The sequence below is a fragment of the Cydia pomonella genome, chromosome 8 (genome assembly GCF_033807575.1).
Source record: "Cydia pomonella isolate Wapato2018A chromosome 8, ilCydPomo1, whole genome shotgun sequence".
Taxonomy (NCBI): domain Eukaryota; kingdom Metazoa; phylum Arthropoda; class Insecta; order Lepidoptera; family Tortricidae; genus Cydia; species Cydia pomonella.
Genome location: NC_084710.1, coordinates 2,663,482 through 2,683,484, shown reverse-complemented (window position 1 = coordinate 2,683,484; position 20,003 = coordinate 2,663,482). Strand labels below are relative to the sequence as shown.

Sequence of the window (20,003 nt, the reverse complement as noted above, 5' to 3'; positions counted from 1 at the left end):
ATTTTGATAGCCCAGACGGTGCACGGGTTATTTTAAACGTCACACTGCTATAATAGTACATTACGATACAAGTGCGAAAAATAGGAAATTCGAAGCGAGTGGCGATAAATTAAAACACGACCAAAGGGAGTGTTTTAAATCGATACGAGTTGCGAATTACCTATTCGCACATGAATCGTACAACGTTTTACAGTACATATGGCTCTTTAAATGTTCGACATAGTAACGTAATATGCTAATTTTCGCACTAGTGCAGTTCCGTTGGCTATGATAAAGTAAATAGTAAGCTTTAAAAAGTGTAGCTAGTCATTTGAAAAAGTAGCACCATATGTGGCGACCGGTTTGGCCTAGCCTAGTGGGTAGTGACCCTGCCTACGAAGCTGAGTCCCGGGTTCAAATCCTGGTAAGGGCATGTATTCGTGTGATGAGCATGGATATTTGTTCCTGAGTCATGGGTGTTTTCTATGTATTTAAGTATTTATAAATATTTATATATTATATATATCGTTGTCTAAGTACCCTCAACACAAGCCTTATTGAGCTTACTGTGGGACTTAGTCAATTTGTGTAATAATGTCCTATAATATTTATTTATTAAATAATTTATTAATAATAGGTACTACTTAAAAAAAAACATAATAATAATAAATTATATACTAAGATATTAAAATTAATTTTATTTTATTTATTTATTTATTTATATGTACTGTAAAATTACTTGCACCGTCTGGGCTATTAAAATCGCTGCCAACTAACTTTAATTTGACTCCACTTGGTTACATAAGTTGGGGCACCGACCGTACCATTGTTCACAGTTGACACAAGTTGAATTTTGTAACTAAATCTACTTAAATAGATTTAATTATAAAAAGATTTAGAAAAAGAGCAATTGATCACAATAAATTGGAAACTTAAAAGATATATTGAAATAATTTAAATAAATAAGTCCTCAAAGTTTCAAAATTCCTTTTTAGGGTTCCGTAGCCAAGTGGCAAAAAACGAAACCCTTATAGATTCGTCATGTCCGTCTGTCTGTCCGTTTATGTCACAGCCACTTTTTTCCTAAACTACTATATATATTGTTCAAACTTGGTAAGTAGATGTATTCTATGAACTGCATTAAGATTTTCACACAAAAATAGAAAAAAAAAAATTTGGGAGTTCCCCATATTTAGAACTGAAACTCAAAAATTTTGTTTTCATCAAACCCATACGTGTGGGGTATCTATGGATAGGTCTTCAAAAATGATATTGAGGTTTGTAATGTAATTTTTTTCTAAACTGAATAGTTTGCGCGAGAGACACTTCCAAAGTGGTAAAATGTGTGTCCCCCCACCCCTGTAACTTCTAAAATAAGAGAATGATAAACCTAAAAAAATATATGATGTACATTACCATTCAAACTGCCACCGAAAATTGGTTTGAACGAGATCTAGTAAAGTAGTTTTTTTAATACGTCATAAATGGTACGGAACCCTTTATGGGCGAGTCCGACTCGCACTTGGCCGTTTTTTTTAAATCTAAAAACGAAAAAAAGAATGGTGTACTATTCTATTCCTTATATATACCTATAGTAAACGCATTCATCGAGTAAATGGCATTTTCCTTGTTTTCCACGAAACGGCTTCCAAGCAAGAGTGATGTCACTGGATCACTAATGCAGTGCACCAATATAGTGAATATGTCCACTATATTCGAGTATGAGCCATTGCTCCCTATTTAATTTAATTGTCAACTAGCCTATACTTTTGTAAACCTTATTCCAAAGACATAAGATCCGTCGATGGTCATTCAAGAGTGTTACTGTTGGTAAGATACACTCTCATCTGTGAATAGACGAGTCTTTCAAACAGACGTACCCTTTTCATAGGCGACGGAAAGATCCTTATATAGGGAAACAACGGTTCATCTTATAAAGTGTGCTATTGTCAGGAAGCTTCAGATTTTTGCATCCTGTAAGGTCTCCGAATGCACTACACGTAAAGTTAGTTTGAAGTATTTTTAGGGTTCTGTACCGAAAGGGTAAAACGGGAGCCTATTACTAAGACTCCGCTGTCCGTCTGTCTGTCTATCTGTCCGTCTGTCACCAGACTGTCTCGTGAACCGTGATAGCTAGAAAGTTGAACTTTTCACAAATGATGTATTTCTGTTGCCGCTATAACAACAAACCCTCGGTGGGCGAGTTCGACTCGCACTTATCCGGTTTTGTTATACCACGTAGGTGGAAAACAAGCATACGACCCGCCTGAAGGTAAGCAATCATCGTTACCGTCATAACGCCTATAACACCAGAGACATGTAGGTCACACGGGGCCACTGACTTGGGCTCGGGTAGTGATGCGCTTGCAATTATGTGCAATGCTGGGTCAGCAACGAGCGATATGACGCTTGTCCCCGCCGGCTCCAGTTGGTGTATCAGCGACTCCTCATCGCGATTACGCTGCTGCTGCAAAACTGAGAAAAGCACCTTCAAGGGTGTTTGAACATGTTTCTCGTGATGAGAAGCCACCCCACGCCGAGAAAGGATTCACACAGGCGTGAGGCGGAGAGGAGGCGTCGCAAAGCGCCTCGCAAGAGCCAGTGTGGCACTGCAGAGCTGGATGTTGCTTCTGGCATGAGGGTTGCCACACCGAACACGGCGCTATATGTATCGCGCCTGCATGTTTCCGCCACGGCAGAAGATGTGGTTTAATATGTCCGCAAGAAGATCCGTTACGAGCTGAAAGTATTCCAGCTGCGATCGGGGCATTACGTGCACTTCAGCTCGTTTATTATTGTATGTATGTTAGTCTGTAAGGTATGTATAATATGGGCCATAGTTGCCTGAAAATAAATGATATTTAATTTAATTTAATTATATGCGTGTTGCCGACCCTTTAAAACCGTGTACACTTTTTTGAAGAACCCCAGACTGTAGCCCCTCGGGAAAACATTGCTCATTCCACAGCCGAGGCATCCGCGGTAGGTATTGCCACTATGAAGAAAAAATTTCCCATATTCCGTTATATTCCACAGGGAGAAAATTAGGCAACTTATTTTTGTATTGGGAATGATATTTCTCATTTCTAAAATGGAAACTTTCTTTCCAAAAAAATCCGAGAATTTCCAACGCTAAGGTACTTCTCTTCAACTTGCATTTGCAGTATCTACCTAATATTTCTGGTCTTCGCATCGGAATTACTACTTGTTCTTGTCCAACACGCATTATTATTTCACGTTCAATTTAAGATAAGGTTTATTTGAAATCCTTATACTCGTAAGTCATTATTATTTTTAATTTAAAACCAGCTGTACAATCAGAGTTCGATTCGAATTCTTAAATTACCTTGGAATTTTTTTACGTCCTTAGTAAACATGGTCTTTAGAATAATACTACGGGTTTATACATTTGCTCTGTTTATTATCGATACGAGTCCAAACTACACACGTTGTTATTTCGACAGTAATTACAATAACTCAGTGCCGGTAAGTTACAAAACGATCTTTGTCATTATATCAATCCCTGATGAATGGGTCACTTTTGGCCACTTTTTATCCTCAAGGCCACATATATCTGCTAAAATGTTGTTTGGCTACATTTTTATAAGGTTAGAACTTCGACCCCTCGTGGAATAAAATACCTAGTAAAAGAGTGGTTTAACATTAGTTATTCTGTGGTTTAACTAAGGTTTGAACTGGCCCCCGCAGAATAAAAAACCTTTAAAAAATAGGTTAGGTCGGGTTAGGTGGGTAAAATATAATATAGCAAAAGTCATTATAAAACATGTCTATATACTACTTAAAAATTAAATTACAATAGGCATTATATTAATGACAGTTTAGATGAAATCACAATAATTATAACATAAAATTTTTTTACAAATAAAAGTAAACCGACTTAAAAAAGCATGAAATAAAATATTATCCTTTTTTAAGTATATGCGTTACCAATTCATATGTTTGAAGTCGGTGCCAAGCCAAATTTAGAAGCATTTTGGTGCGATTCGATAAAGATGCGGCTATATAAGTATGTAAAATATGTTGCCTTACTATGACAGTAATGAACATAGTTTCTGTAGGCACTAGGCAGGTACCTAAGAACACACGGTAATAGACAAACTAAACCCAGCTAACCACGGTAATAGACAAACTAAACAAAACACAAAGACTAGCATGTGTGGCTGCGACGGGCTGTATGAGAACTACTCCGACTGCGGCGCTAGAAATAATGCTAGGACTCCTACCATTACATATATATATACAAAAAGAAGCGGCTGCCACGGCTCTCCGGTTGAAAAAACTAAACCTATGGACATCCTTCAGCTCATCGCACAAGAAGATCTATGAAAATATGATCTCAAAACTACCCATGCTGGAGGCGCCCATCGACAAAACACCAAAAACTATGATCTTCTGGAAAGAATACGCCATATCATTAACAGAAGATCCAAAAGAAGGACTAGACCAAACAAACCTAAGAATATTCACAGATGGCTCAAAAACATTTGAAGGGACAGGATGTGGTGTCTTCTCGGAGGACCTAAACATACAAATCTCAAAACCCCTGGGAGAACATAACACGGTATTCCAAGCAGAATGTGTGGGAATAATAGAAGCTTGCAATGCCATAACAAGACGACAGGTGAAACACGAAAATATACTAATACTATCAGACAGTAAATCAGTACTACAAGCGCTATGCAGCGACAAACTTAATTCAGAGCTCATACTCGAATGTCATCGAAGCCTCACGGAAGTGAGCAAAGAAGGCAACAAAGTAACAATTCAATGGATAAAGGGGCATAGTGGATCAAGAGGAAACGATGCAGAAGACGAACTGGCCAGGAAAGGCTCAGAAACGCCGGCATATGGACCCGAGCCCATCATACCCCTACCAATATCCTATATACACAACCAGCTAGACCTACATCACAGACAACTGCACAATAAATACTGGAATGAAATGGACACATGCAGGCAGACTAAGGATTTTCTACCGGAACTGAACCACAAACTCACCAAAATACTACTGAAAACACCTCGACACCAACTACGTAAAATAGTAGGATTAATTACAGGACATAACACACTTAACAAACACCTACACAATATGGGTAAAACGGACAGCCCCATGTGCAGAGCGTGCATGGAAGAAGAAGAAACAACAAAACATATTCTCCTAGACTGCAAACAGGTAGAAGTATACAGGAACAAATACCTAGGGACTCCGTGCACACTAGGAGAGGCAATTAGCAACCTGAAAACTTTGCTAGGCTTCGTGGAGGAGCTGGGGTGGTTAGAGTAGCGCTACCTCGTTTCACGCAAAATAGGCACAATGGTTGTCGATTTGCGGAAAATGCCCAGAAGCACTAACTAACTAACTAACTAAGAACACACGGTCGAACCTTCTTAGCGCAGTCCGTACCATGTTTGTCGATATATTAATATAAATCCAATGCGTTTATTTGCCGTTGTAATTTTTAAAGTGCTTGTACAGGTTGTACATCTGAGCTGATATGATTCTTGATGGTTGATTGTGTTGGAATTGTGCTGCTGGCAGTACTGGTACTGTGGCCCCTTAAAATAGGCGTAACTAGATTCTACAAATATCACATTAACATAATATTTCAATAGATTGTCGTCTTGATGGAAACACTGATTTTGGTATGTGTATTTGTTGATAACCAAGGTATATGAGTACCAGCTAGGAGCACGTATAAACGTAAACCAATTCATAAAACGATGTATGGCGTAATCGCAATTATTATAAAGTCACTATATTGAATTTTAATGCTGACGCGAGAAATATGCGATGGTTGCATTGTACAGTGCTGTTTTTATTTATTTTCGAACTGTCCATAGCACGCAAGTGTGGAAATGAGACTGTTTAGTTTTTAATATCATATTTCGGAACGCATCCTCAAAATTGTTTCGTTCGACACATTTGTCATCCTTTTCATTCACACCATTTTTATCATATATATATCTCGTTCGGGGAAAGTTTGGGGCATGCGCTTTGGAGACAAGATTTTGAAATTGGAAATAAAACGAAAAGAAGAAAATGTCAGAGAGACTTGATTTTGCCGTTGGTTTGTGAACACGGAAATTTATTTAACAAGAAAGATTTTGCGGTGAATTTTATATATCAATATTTAGAAGACGGACTCTATATTGAAAGCGGAATTTATACAGTGAAAAACAAGCCAAGACCTGCACAAGCGCCACGGGGGTGAGTGTAGGGCCTTTATTTTATCTATTTTATGTTTAGTTTCCATCTGTTTTCATCAAGAAACGGGTGTTGAATGTCCGAGGCGCCAACAAAAGTATTAGCGGCACCTGAACCAGCGCATTGTATTTACGAAGGTCTAAATCCTCGCCGATCGCCGGCTGGAAGGCTTTCGAACCATTTGGTCTTCGAGCCGGATTTGCTTAAATTCGGGCTCATCGGCGCCTCGGTACATTTCATCCGTTTCTTTTCTCATCCTTATATTTCGAGCGGTCGAAATATAATCATTTTGTCATTGCGGTTTCACTTCACACCAATTTTGGGGGAAATATCTATTTTAGGTCTCATTTATTAATATTTTCATATATATTGACTGGGGATTTTATTTTATTACATTTCATTTTCATACACCTACATACCACCGTTATTCATCGCGGATTTATCTCATTTGGCGTTTTGCGTTCGCGTTTGTGGTATTTTAAACGAACATTCATTTTAAGCATTGAATTTTATTGAAGTAATTCAATTGCAAAATTCAATTTTTCATAAATTTATTTTATTGGAATTGTTTATTTTATGACATTTCAAATTAAAACAGTTTGGTTGCTAGGTTACCATATCGACGTAGGATACTATAGGGTTATTTCGTTGAACTTGTTAGTCGCTTGAATAGCCAAGTGGTTATAGTAGGTGCTTAGTAAACGTGAGGTCGACGGTTCGAGCCTTAGCCAAGGTCCGGTTTTTGTATTTTTCTAAGTATTTATATTTCTAGTACAAGCGGTATAGAGCATTATTTATCGGTATTTAATGCTATTTCGGTACATAAACAATTTTTCAGGGGTTCTAAACATTTTCCTTCAAAGGTTGCGGAAAAACATTTTATAATATATTGAAGTTAGCGGTAAAAACTTAATATATTATATTTACACGGTGCGGTTTAAACTTAAGATTTATTGCGGTGCGGCATTAAAAATAATGTGTAATTGTTATTGTTATTTGTAGTTTTCATGGTGTGGTTCTTGTTCGGGTTCGGGATTCTATTGATTATATTTTTTTGGATTTCGTATTCAAATACTAACGTAAACATGGCGGCAGCTAGGCGGATACAGTTGCTGCAAATGAAATATCATACGGCATGTCGTAGTATTGATGTATTGGATGGATTGGCTCGTAATCCCGAATTGTCTTCGGAACAAGAAAGCGATTTTATGGTGCGGTTTCAAGATTTAGATAAAGTTTATGAGGCATTTACGGAAATGTTTTATGAACTTCAGCTCTCTGCTGCGGATATAGAGAGCTTTGATTTGGAAAGTCATCTTCAGGAGTACGAGGCGTACAACAAAAAATATTATTTTATAAAACAACGTCATTTAGGATTGACTAATTTGAATGCTTCAGCTAATGCGGACAATAGCTGTAGCGGCGGTAGCGGTAATGACAATCCTAAGAGCGCGCGAAATAGGGCAGTTCTCCCTAAAGTTAAACTTCCTACCTTTGCGGGACAGGTGGAAGAGTTTGTTCCGTTTATGGAACTATTTCAGTCTTTGGTGGGAAATGATACCACTTTATCGGACACTGAAAAAATGTATTATTTAGCGGGCTCGCTTTTAGGAGAACCGAAGTCCTTGATTCAACATTTGTCGGTCACAGGGGACAATTATTCGGTAGCGATAGATTTATTAAATGCGCGGTATAACAACAAAAGGTTGTTGGCGGACCGCCTGTTGCACAATTTGTCAAGTGTACCTCATGTCACCACTAAAGGGGTAAGTGGTTTAAAAATATTTTTAAATACTTTGATTGAAAACACAAAAGCCTTGGAAAAGATGCAGTTTCCTGTTGATTCGTGGTGCTATTTGCTGTTTTATATTAATTTTCAAAAGTTAGACGGCAACTTGAAGAAACATTTTGAAGACAAGCACGCCGATAAAGAATTGCCCACATTCTCGGACCTTATCAAGTTTTTGGAAACCGAAATACGGATTTTGGAATCCAGTGCGGAGCCACAGGCCGGTACGTCAGCGGGAAGGCGTAGTGGAAGTGGACAGAGCCATGCGGTAAAGGCTCATGCGGCATTCCAGGGTGCGGGTTCGGCGTCTACGTGTCGACTATGCGGAAAAAGCGGACACTTCATTGCTAGGTGTGAGAAATTTTTGGAGAAGGAAAGCGTCAGGTAGTATTACTTAGATTGTGCTTCAAGTGTTTGAATGGTCACAATATTAACCAGTGCACTTATAACAAGAACTGTTACAAGTGTAATTCGTCTAAACACCATTATTTATTACATTTTGATCTTCCGGCAACTGGTTCAGATCGTGAACAACATTCGACGTCAAACAATGTTGTTAAAAGCGGGAAGGCTCACAATGTTACCTCGTCCTCTCCAAGTGCTCCTATTGTGAGTGCACCCTTGACCAGCGGTAATCCAGGAAGTGCGGTCCCTGGAGTCACTGGGCTAATGTCATCACAGGTAAATAAACCTCATGTGTATCAGCGGAAGGTGCTACTTGCAACGGCAATAATAAGAGTACTGGATAGCAGCGGAAGCTACCAGGAGGCGCGGGCCTTGCTGGATGGAGGAAGCGAGAGCACATTTATATCGGAGTCATGCGTGCAGAAGTTGGGCTTAAAGCGGTTTAAGCCTGACGCCCCGATCACAGGACTGAACTGTACTCCTATAAGCGGTTGTAGGGGAGCAGTTAACCTGACCATGGCACCTAGGCTGACGGATCAGCCTGTGCTAGTGACCACGGCTACAGTCTTAAATAAAATCACGCATAACCTGCCTGGATATTCGTTGCCTGCTCAATTAGCGGATAATTATCGGGGACTGTATCTTGCGGATGAACAGTTCTTTGTCAGTCGGGAGATTGACATTTTAATAGGCGAAGACCTACTTGGTGAGATTGTACTCAGCGGACGCATTAAAATCAATGATCACATTCCACGGGTGACGAAAACTGTGTTCGGCGATGTATTGTCAGGTCCAGTCACTATTGCGGCTTCCCCTCAAGTTCCTTGCTCCCAAGTCTTTTTCTGTAGCACAACCACAGATCAGATTTTAGAGCGATTCTGGGAAGTGGAGGACATTCCAGTTCAGGTAGAAAGCCCAAAAGATCTGGAATGTGAGACGATTTTTAAGGAAACCCATCGACGGGTTGAAGAGGGCAGATATTCGGCACGGTTGCCTTTTTTATCTGATGCTCCTGTGATTGGAAATACCGTACCCATAGCCATGAAGCGGTTCTTAGCTATGGAAAGGCGGCTCCTCGCGAACGGCAACGAGGCTTTTAGAAATAAGTATGTTGGATTTATGCGGGAGTATTTGGAGACTGGACACATGTCCTTGTGTAACGGAGAACCACAGGATTATACAAGTGGGAGCTATATCATTCCCCATCATGGAATTTTTAAGGCAGATTCGGATAAAATTCGGGTTGTATTTGATGCTAGTTGCGCATCAGCTAATGGAGTCGCCCTAAACGATTGTTTACATGCGGGTCCAAAGCTACAGCGAGACATCGCGGAAATTATCTGTAGATTTAGGCTACATCGTTATGTTTTTACAACGGACATCAGGATGATGTTTAGACAGATTTTGATTGCAGAGGAGGATCGGCGGTTCCAGCTCATTTTCTGGAGGGAGTCCCCAGATTTGCCTTTGCTTATATATCGGCTAAATACAGTAACTTACGGTATGAAGTCGAGCCCATACCTCGCGATTCGGACGCTAAGACAGTTAGCAGACGACGAGGAACCACGGTTTCCTGCAGCGGCACATCTTCTTCGCTCTTCGGTGTATATGGATGATATTTTAGGCGGGGCTGATTCCATAGAAGACGCGAGCAAGTTGAAGCAGGAACTGACGGACTTACTACGCTCTGGCGGTTTCGAGCTTAGTAAGTGGACGTCCAATAGTAAGGAAGTCTTAAAGGACATAGAAGAGGAGCATTTAGAAAAACCTCGGAAGATATTTGATAATGCGGATGGGCCTAGCTTCTATAAAATCCTTGGTGTTCAATGGGATTCTAGCAGCGACAGTTTCTCATATCGTACTAGGCTAGACGATACTGGCGGGTGTACAAAGCGGTCAATTTTGTCAACATTAGCTAGGGCCTTTGATCCTTTGGGGTGGATCTGTCCGGTCATTTTTCAGGGTAAGGTCCTCATGCAGCAACTCTGGTTGAAGAATTTGTCATGGGACGCGGAAGCTTCTAATGACGTGATTGCGGAATGGCAAGGCATTTTAAAAGAAATGCCTCAAATTTCAAGTCTACGTATGGAACGCTTTGTCTTATTAGACGTTAAGTCTTGTTCTCTGCACGGGTTCTCAGATGCATCAGAGCTTGGATATGGTGCAGCGGTTTATCTGAGGACTGTGGGACATGACGGGAGGGTCAAGGTTAGTTTGATGATGGCCAAATCACGAGTTTCGCCGATTAAATCAAAACTAACAATTCCGAAACTAGAGCTAAGCGGTGCTGCGTTACTAGTCAGACTTTTGAAATACGTCGTTGCTGCCATCACTGATGACATGACGATCGACGGAATCTGCGGATGGTGTGACAGCACTATTGTTCTCTCGTGGTTGAAGGTATCGCCACATTTGTTGCAGACTTTTGAGGGCAATCGGGTTTCTCAAATCCTGAATTGCGGCTTAGACATAACCTGGAGACACTTACCTTCAGAAATGAACCCTGCTGATGTCGCGAGTCGCGGTTGTCGCACATCGGTACTGCTGGAGCATCCTTTATGGTGGGGACCTCCTTGGTTGTCAGGTGATGCAGAGACCTGGCCCAGGAATATAATGGATAAAGCGGAAGATCCATTACCTGGATTGCGGAAGGTGAAGGTAAATGTTCGGGCCTTAGTCGGAATTGTTGACAAAGATAATATTTTTACGCGGTTTAGTAGGTTAAATATGTTATTGGCGGTCGTAGCATATTGTTTCCGGTTTGTCAACAATGCCAGGAATTCTTCTGAAAAACTTATAGGGGTTTTGACAGTGTCAGAGCGACGGCTCGCTTTGCAGCGGTTAATTAAATTGGTTCAGCAGGAGGAGTTTGCGGATGATATCCACTGCTTGGCCCAGAATAAACAATGTTCCACGCGACTACGTCGGCTTCTGCCGCTTATTGGGGATGACGGCTTGTTGCGCGTTGGAGGTCGTTTGGAGCATTCGAGTTTATCATTTCCACGAAAGCATCCCGTGATTTTACCAAAATCACACGCTCTTACAGTTTTGATTGTGGATCATTTTCATGTGACTTATTGTCATGCGGGAGCTACGGTGCTCATGGCGGTATTACAACGACAATTTTGGATTCTTTCCGCGGGACAAGTGATTCGTACACGAATTTTCAAGTGTATGAAATGTTTCAGAACCAAGGCTAGACCTACAGCGCCGATTATGTCAGCATTGCCCAGGGATCGGGTTAATGCTACTGGTGTGTTTCACACAGTGCAAACTGATTTTGCTGGTCCGTTCAGCATTAAACATTCTCGATTGCGGAACGCGAAAATTTTAAAGGCGTATCTTTGCGTATTTATCTGTTCTGCATCCAAAGGGGTTCATTTAGAGTGCGTCACTGACCTTTCGACAGAAGGTTTCCTCGCGGCTTTGACGCGCTTCACATCTCGACGCGGTATGCCGAGTGTGATACGTTCAGATTGCGGGACTAATTATACTGGTGCAAATAGGTACTTGGATGATGTACGGAGATATTTGGCTTCTCAGGAAGTACAACAAGGGCTTAGCGATGGCGCGGCCAAGCAGTCAATAACGTGGCGGTTTAATTCTCCAGCAGCGCCTCATTTCGGTGGTTTATTTGAGGCGACCGTAAAATCGGCTAAAACATTATTGCGGCGTGTCATAGGTGAACAGGTTTTAACGTTCGACGAATTGGTAACGGTATTTACCAGGGTAGAAGCGGTTCTAAATTGTCGTCCGTTATGCCCGTTGTCCCAAGATCCTCATGAACTGGAGGTCTTGACGCCTGCCCATTTACTTATCGGTAGACCTTTGCTTTCGGTTCCGGAGTACAATTTTGAGGATATTCCAGACTCACGGTTAAGTCGTTACAACTTAATAAAGGCTATATCTCAACGCCTCTGGAGGAAATGGAGTGAACAATATCTTCATTCTCTTCAAATGCGTAGAAAATGGACATCTCCAACTGATCCGCCTAAGCTGGGCGATCTGGTTCTTATAAAGGAGGAAAATTTACCTCCTCTGAAATGGAAGTTAGGGAGAATAGAGGAGTTGCTACCCGGCAAAGACGGTGTTGTTAGGGTAGTACGTATTAAAACTTCTACAGGTAGTCTCACGCGGCCAGTTGTTAAAATTTGTAGGCTTCCTCTGGAAGATTAGCTATACCAAACTGTTTTAGTTTAATGTTAGAGTTGAGTTTTGTTTGTTTGTTGATAAAGGCTTTAGCCTTTCTCGGGCGGGGGAATGTTTAGTTTTTAATATCATATTTCGGAACGCATCCTCAAAATTGTTTCGTTCGACACATTTGTCATCCTTTTCATTCACACCATTTTTATCATATATATATCTCGTTCGGGGAAAGTTTGGGGCATGCGCTTTGGAGACAAGATTTTGAAATTGGAAATAAAACGAAAAGAAGAAAATGTCAGAGAGACTTGATTTTGCCGTTGGTTTGTGAACACGGAAATTTATTTAACAAGAAAGATTTTGCGGTGAATTTTATATATCAATATTTAGAAGACGGACTCTATATTGAAAGCGGAATTTATACAGTGAAAAACAAGCCAAGACCTGCACAAGCGCCACGGGGGTGAGTGTAGGGCCTTTATTTTATCTATTTTATGTTTAGTTTCCATCTGTTTTCATCAAGAAACGGGTGTTGAATGTCCGAGGCGCCAACAAAAGTATTAGCGGCACCTGAACCAGCGCATTGTATTTACGAAGGTCTAAATCCTCGCCGATCGCCGGCTGGAAGGCTTTCGAACCAGAGACTGAGTTATTTCCAGTCCCTTATCCAGAGAACTTCATTTCGAAATATAAAACAATTCAAGGACCGTCTTCAGAGCTTAAACTTTTTACCTTCATGCCAAATTTCACCTAAATCGATTCAGGTGTTAAGCCGTGAAAAGGTAACAGACAGAATTTATTCCACGTTTATAATACCTATTACTACAGCTGTAATGTGATTTATAGACGTAAAGCTGATTTTTTTGACCGGTTTTGTTACTATTTGGCTTGGCACAGACTTCAAACATATCAGTTGGTATAACTCATATACTTAAAAAAGGATAGTATTTTATTTCATCCTTTTTGAAGTCGGTTTACTTTTTTTGTAAAAAGTTTTTATTTTTCCATTTTTAGTTTAAGGCTTTGTTAAGAGCTTATGAGTGACGCGTGATGCATGAATGAAAAACACAATCATGTTTTACACTAAATTCGTTAACTTTAATTAATAATCAGGATTTTCCTCGAGTCCGTCTGGGAAATCATTCCTGCCACTACTCTAAATCTAGCCTCCGTCCCGCCACTGACTAATCCCTCAACCCTCCGATCACTCAACCTCACAGCACATCAACCCCGGATCATTAAAACCCTTGACCCTGAACCACCAAACCTTCAACTGCCATTCCCCGACCCCTCAACCCCAGACCATTTAACTCTAAATCCTGACCTCCAATTCCTCAACTTCCAACCTACGATCACTGACCTCCTACCGATCCGATTCCTCAACTCCCAACCCCTTAGTCCCGACCCATCAACTCACCGCCCCCCAACCCCCTAACCTCTCAAACCCTGACTCGTTAAGCCCCAACCCCTCAACCCCCAACCTTAGACCCCGTCTACCTCACACACTTCTTACACCTACCCCTCACCTCTTATTTCCAACACTACCTATATTAAAAATCATAATACACCCAATTATAAGAGGTAAGTTCCACATATCGCCCGTGGTCTTCATAATTAGTAAGTAGCCTTACCACGAGTTTGACACTGACATATTCGCTAGCGTAACTTACTTTCTATGCATCTCGCTCGTACTGGCATCCTATTAGTGCGAGCGAGATGTATAGAAAGTAAGTTACGAACACGTCAGCTAATATGTAGAGTCAAACTCGTGTTAAGGTTACAGTTGCACTACATCAAATTGGTAGTTTTCGAGAGGAAATGTTTGAGTTGCTTAAGAATACAGTCAAATCACCATACCTGTGCCTTTAAAAATTGAGGAGTTCCCTCAATTCCTCATGGATTCCATCATCAGATCAGAACCAAAAATATTTTCGGACCACCTTGGAGGTAACTCCTTTCAAACAAAAAAAGAATTACTCAAATCGGACCACGGGTGTCGGAATAATCGGTGAACATACAAAAAAAAATAGCCACAACCGAATACAGAACCTTCTATGAAATTGAAGTCGATTAAAAAGAAACGTATAATAAAATATACATTATAGCATATAATAATATATCAAATGGTATTATCACAAATGTATGACAGTTTTGTTATAATTATATTAAATATTACACACCCATTTGTCATTGAGGTATAAGTACTACAGAAGGCATATTTAACAGAATGAAGAGCCGGCTCTTCATTCAAAACTAAATAAACGAATTATATCATTTTTCTACGTTTGCCAATTCTTGAAATATGAAGGATATCAAATTTAATTTTGTGCACTGCAGGGTAGTCTCGGATATTGTTTATGAAGTTACATATTTTTCTTTAACGTATGAGCTAAATCAAAATGTTTGTTCTCAGCTCAATTGCACACAGGAAACCGGGTCGATCAGTCCTCTCTTTCCCCCCATGACCAGACCTTTAACGCGTCCGGTTAGAACCAGCACCTCAAGGTCTCCAGTTACAACCAGGACCTCAAGGTCTCCAGTTAGAACCAGAACTTCAAGGCCTCAATTTAGAACCAGCACCTCAAGGCCTCAAGTTAGAACCAGCACCTCAAGGTCTCCAGTTACAACCAGGACCTCAAGGTCTCCAGTTAGAACCAGAACCTCAAGGCCTCAACTTAGAACCAGCACCTCAAGGTCTCACGTTAGAACCAGCACCTCAAGGCCTCGGGTTACCAACGCCTTGACGACTAGACCAGGGACGCGGACGACAAAACGAACAACAACGAACCAAGGATCAGTAAGCGTTCACATAATATTAAAACAACCTCACATAGATAAAGATGACCTTGTAGTGTTGCTATGCCTGGCGCATACGTCACACCTAACGCAGACAGGTGGGGGAAGACAGTTACTCACCGAGCGTTTACAGGAGTAGACAAGTCCCATAGTGACTCTAATCCTAAACTTCTGGGATCCTAGGAACACTACACATATCATTTCGAGATAATTTTTTTGAAAATAGCTGTACGAATGTAAGGATTTATCTAACTAGAGACGTGGTAGGCGGTTCTTAACCGTGCGTTTCTCCAGTAAGGAGATCTTCGATTTTGGGCCCTAACTCATATACTTTGCCGATTAATTAAATATATATGTGCATATGATATTAATATACAGGGCGTCCCAAGACTATGGGACATCAAGGGAAACCTTAAATATCGTAGATAGGATATTTTGCTGAAAGAAGACTTTGTTATTTAATTATTTTTAAAAGTCAGTAATTCTGCATTTAAAGATTTTCTAAGAATTACTTGCTTCGACTGGGAATCGAACAGATTTAGATGTGAAAAAAAAATCACCCCTATTTTTATGATGCCAATCGAAAGAATGAACAAAAAATAATAATTCTTCTTAAGTAACATAGTATGTATTTTAAAAGAAAGTAACAACTAACAACGTAAAATGTTTGAGTCGGTTCGATTCCCAGATGAAGCAAGTAATTCTTAGAAAATCTTTAAATGTAGAATTACTGAGTTTTAAAAATAACGTAAAGTCTTCTTTCAGCAAAATATCCTAACTACGATATTTAAGGTACTTTCCCTTGATGTCCCATAATCTTGGGACGCCCTGTAGGGGCATTTTATTACGGAAATAGACGTAATATTGGGTGTAAATGAAACAGGAATCAGAAATACATTATGATGTTCATTTATATAATCCATTATATTTATTAACAAAATCAATATCGTCAATATCGTTCTATAATTGGCTTAAGGCTGAATTCCATCTAAACCGTAAAGTTTTTTCATTAATGAGTTATAGTGGGTAGACAAGTCTGTGTTGTAGATTGAAACTAACTTCCACTAACTGCCATAGGTGGCATAAGTGACCCCGGCCTATGAAGCCAATGGTCCTGGGTTCGAATCGCGGTAAGCGTATTTATTTGTGTGTTGAGCAAATGGTTTCTTGAGTCGTGGATTTTTTTATATATATTTAAGTATATGTATATAATTTATATCTTTGTCTCCCACAACACAAGCCTTCTTGGCTTACCGTGGAACTTAGTCAATTTGTGTATGAACGTCCCTGTAATATTTATTTTATTTATTAGTCTACCTTCTTTTGTACCTACGTTAGAGATATTAAATGCATTCAGAATATGAAAATACTTGGAATTGAAATCAGTTAAATATTTGGAAGCACCGCCAATCTTAAATAAACCATATTATCGTTGAAAGAAGTGTTACAAATGGTCAGTTTAATATGATTGTTCACTTTTATTAGTAAACAATGCAATTACAAATAAGATCAAAATATGATGTATTGTATATTATATGAGAAAATGGTTCCAGATTCATTTACACGCCAGATTTTGTTCATTTTTCTAAAAATAAAAACACTGTTACGGAATAGTATGGGCAGTATACTTTATGTACACAGGTGTTAAAAATTTTTTCTTTCCATATTCATGTTTTCACTGCAGAATTTTTCAACATTCCCGTTTTATTTCGTGACTGTTTTACCATCGTAATCTAGAGATTATGACAATTAATAAGACGTTCGTTTCAATTCAATACGTTCCAGTATGTTTTGTGCCCAAGTGGTTAAGAAAAATCGACGGTCTCCTATCCTGCCTCACCAGCTAATCTGTAGAATGAACTGGCGCTCGCGGTCTCTCTGAAGTATGAAATGAGGACATATTTTGCATATCTATACCATATTTGCATATCTATCAAAGCACTTCTTTAGCCGGTAACCGCAAACGGAAACGAATTCTTTTCGTTCCCGGGTGAATGAACGGAACCGGCTTGAAAAAAGAGACCGTTTCCCAGTCCTGAGCCCAACCATATTTTACAAATCAAGTTAAAAACTCACAAACAGTTAAAATTGGTATACTTACACAGAGAATATAAAAATGAAATCCTAGTTAATATTTATAAAAAAGATGGTTTGGAATGATGGACTGTAATTAATAAAAGGGAGATATACCTTCGATATTATTTTAATAAATGTTCACAATAAACAGAAAATCACATCGGCGACACAACCAATCAAGATAAATATGTAACCTGAAGTAATCAGAATGACAATATCTTTTTTAAGTCAATTTTGAATTTGAATTTATAATAGACAAATAAGAAAAATAAGCCTGATGCTGCAAATAGTGTGCATCAATTTATTTTCGAGAATTGATGTCTTTTCTGTAATTTAAGGACACGAAGACTACGAACATAAGACGTTTCCCAAGGTGTAAAGGATCGGCCAGGTGTGTACCTATATTATTCAATCAAGATATAACACCCACACGGACAGAAAATGATTCAACAAACACGGAATCGTCTACGACAGAACCGACGGTATCGACGCAAAAAAATGGAAGGACGATAATTAAGTGTAGAGGAGCTGCCAAGTGTGTGCATATAGTTTTTTAGAATATCTAGACCCTGACAAAGCATACATTTTTTACGTCACTATATAGGGTTAACATATGTTCATATCCCCAAGGATATAAATGCTTTCATTACTACCACAGATCAAACCAAGGATAACAGATATCTAGTAGTGAGTAATGCAACCATTTATTTTTTATAGCCATCTCGGTAATTATTGGTACACATAAAAGCGCCGATTTGTATTCAATCAATTGATACTAATTATGTTTATTAGTGCGTGTAATTACATATTAGTTAACTCTTCATCTTCCTTGCGTTATGAGAGCATGGGGTCTGTTTGTCAACTAATCCTGAGAATTGGCGTAGGTACTAGTTTCTACAAAAGTGACTGCCATATATCCGATCTAACCGAAAGGGTAAAACTAGGCCTTATTCGGATTAGCCCGGTTTCCACACGATGTTTTCCTTCACCGAAAAGCGACTGGTAAATATCAAATTGTATTTCGTACATAAGCTCCGAAAACCTCAGTGGTACGAGCCGAGGTTTGAACCCGCGACCCCCGGAATGAAAGACGCCCGCCACTAGGTACGAGTACATTTAAGTTAACAATCAGTAAAAAGTGGAATCGAAAAAAATGATGTTCGTAGGGCCACCCTATATTCATTGGTTGAAGAGTTTGTTGATAAAATATGTTTCTACTATACTTATGATTTCTAAACTAGGTTAGTCGGTATTATTGGTATTAAATTAAGTCTTCACACACACACACACACTTCACTTCACTGGCTCAGTGACCCAAACAGGATCTTGGCCTCTGACCCAAGAGAGCGCCACTCTGCCCTATCCTGCGCCACTTCACGCCAGTTGGGTATTCCGAGGGCGAACAGGTCTTTTAGGACTTCGTCGCTCCAGCGGTATCTGGGACGCCCAGACGGACGTTTTCCACCCGGGTGCCCCACATACGCTCTTCTCACGGCACGATCCTCTCCCATCCTCTCTAGGTGACCGAGCCAGCGGAGTCGTGTGGCCTTGATTTCGCCAATTATGTTGGGCATCGCAACCAGCTCCTCTAGCTCCCTATTCTTTCTACGCCTCCAAGTTCCATCTTCATCTCTGATAGGTCCCAGAATCTTCCGCCAGATTTTCCTCTCCGCCACTAAGAGCTTGCTCTCTTCTTTCTGAGTCAGAGTCCAAGCTTCACACCCATACATCAAAATTGGCCGAATTACAGTCTTGTAGACACGAATCTTGGTTGGTCTACTGATCAGCTTTGACACTAAAACTCGATGGAGCGCTGCCGAGCATCTTAAAGCGTTTTGGATTCGTAGATCTATCTCTTCCTCCCTTCGGTTGGTATTAGTTACTGTGCAACCAAGATACCTAAAATGATCCACACCTTTGTAGGTGGTTGCTCCCACTACTAGGTCTTCTCTATCAGCTCTGGTGTTCTTGTACCTTTTCATTTGGATATATTCTGTTTGCTTCCGTAGCTCAATTAGTTAAGAGCAACGTACGGAAATTAAGTCTTAATAAAGTTTAAATTATCTAGCTTTGCTTACCTAGAAATAGGACCTGCAGCTGAATTTAGGATTACTTAGACAGGAAATTAATTAGATGGATGGATGGAAAGATGAAAGAAGATCGTCGCCCGAAACATGCGATACAAAATATGGCATTCACACGAGTTTTTTTTACCTTTTATATTTACTCTGAAAATACGCATTCCTTAGGTCATAAGATGCAAAAAATGTTATATGAGTTATGGCCAAACTCACCAAAACCAAAATTGTTTTGCGTTTTCTGTACACGATACATTATTTATTTTTAAACCTTGGGGAAAAAAATCATTACAATGAATAAATAAAGTTATTTATTTTTCAAATTGCAATTTACTTTAAAACCCTGTCCGTAGGAATGTCTAAACTAAACCAAGTCACATATTGGCAGTGTCACAGTTAGGAAGGCATTTTTCACTAAGTTATAACAGAAAGAAATTTTCACAGAAATTGTCAGTATCTCTAAAACAAGATCGATTTTAGGAATCTTTGTATGACATTTTAGTCTCTAAAT

General features: G+C 39.7%; 1 long non-coding RNA gene across 1 annotated transcript; it reads left to right on the top strand.

The window, feature by feature from the left end:
• Positions 1-695: 695 nt before the first annotated feature.
• On the top strand, positions 696-18,666 carry LOC133520388 (uncharacterized). The gene is made up of 3 exons (XR_009799752.1): positions 696-3,465; positions 14,956-15,339; positions 17,753-18,666. It is a non-coding gene; the product is annotated as an uncharacterized LOC133520388 (long non-coding RNA).
• Positions 18,667-20,003: the final 1,337 nt, after the last annotated feature.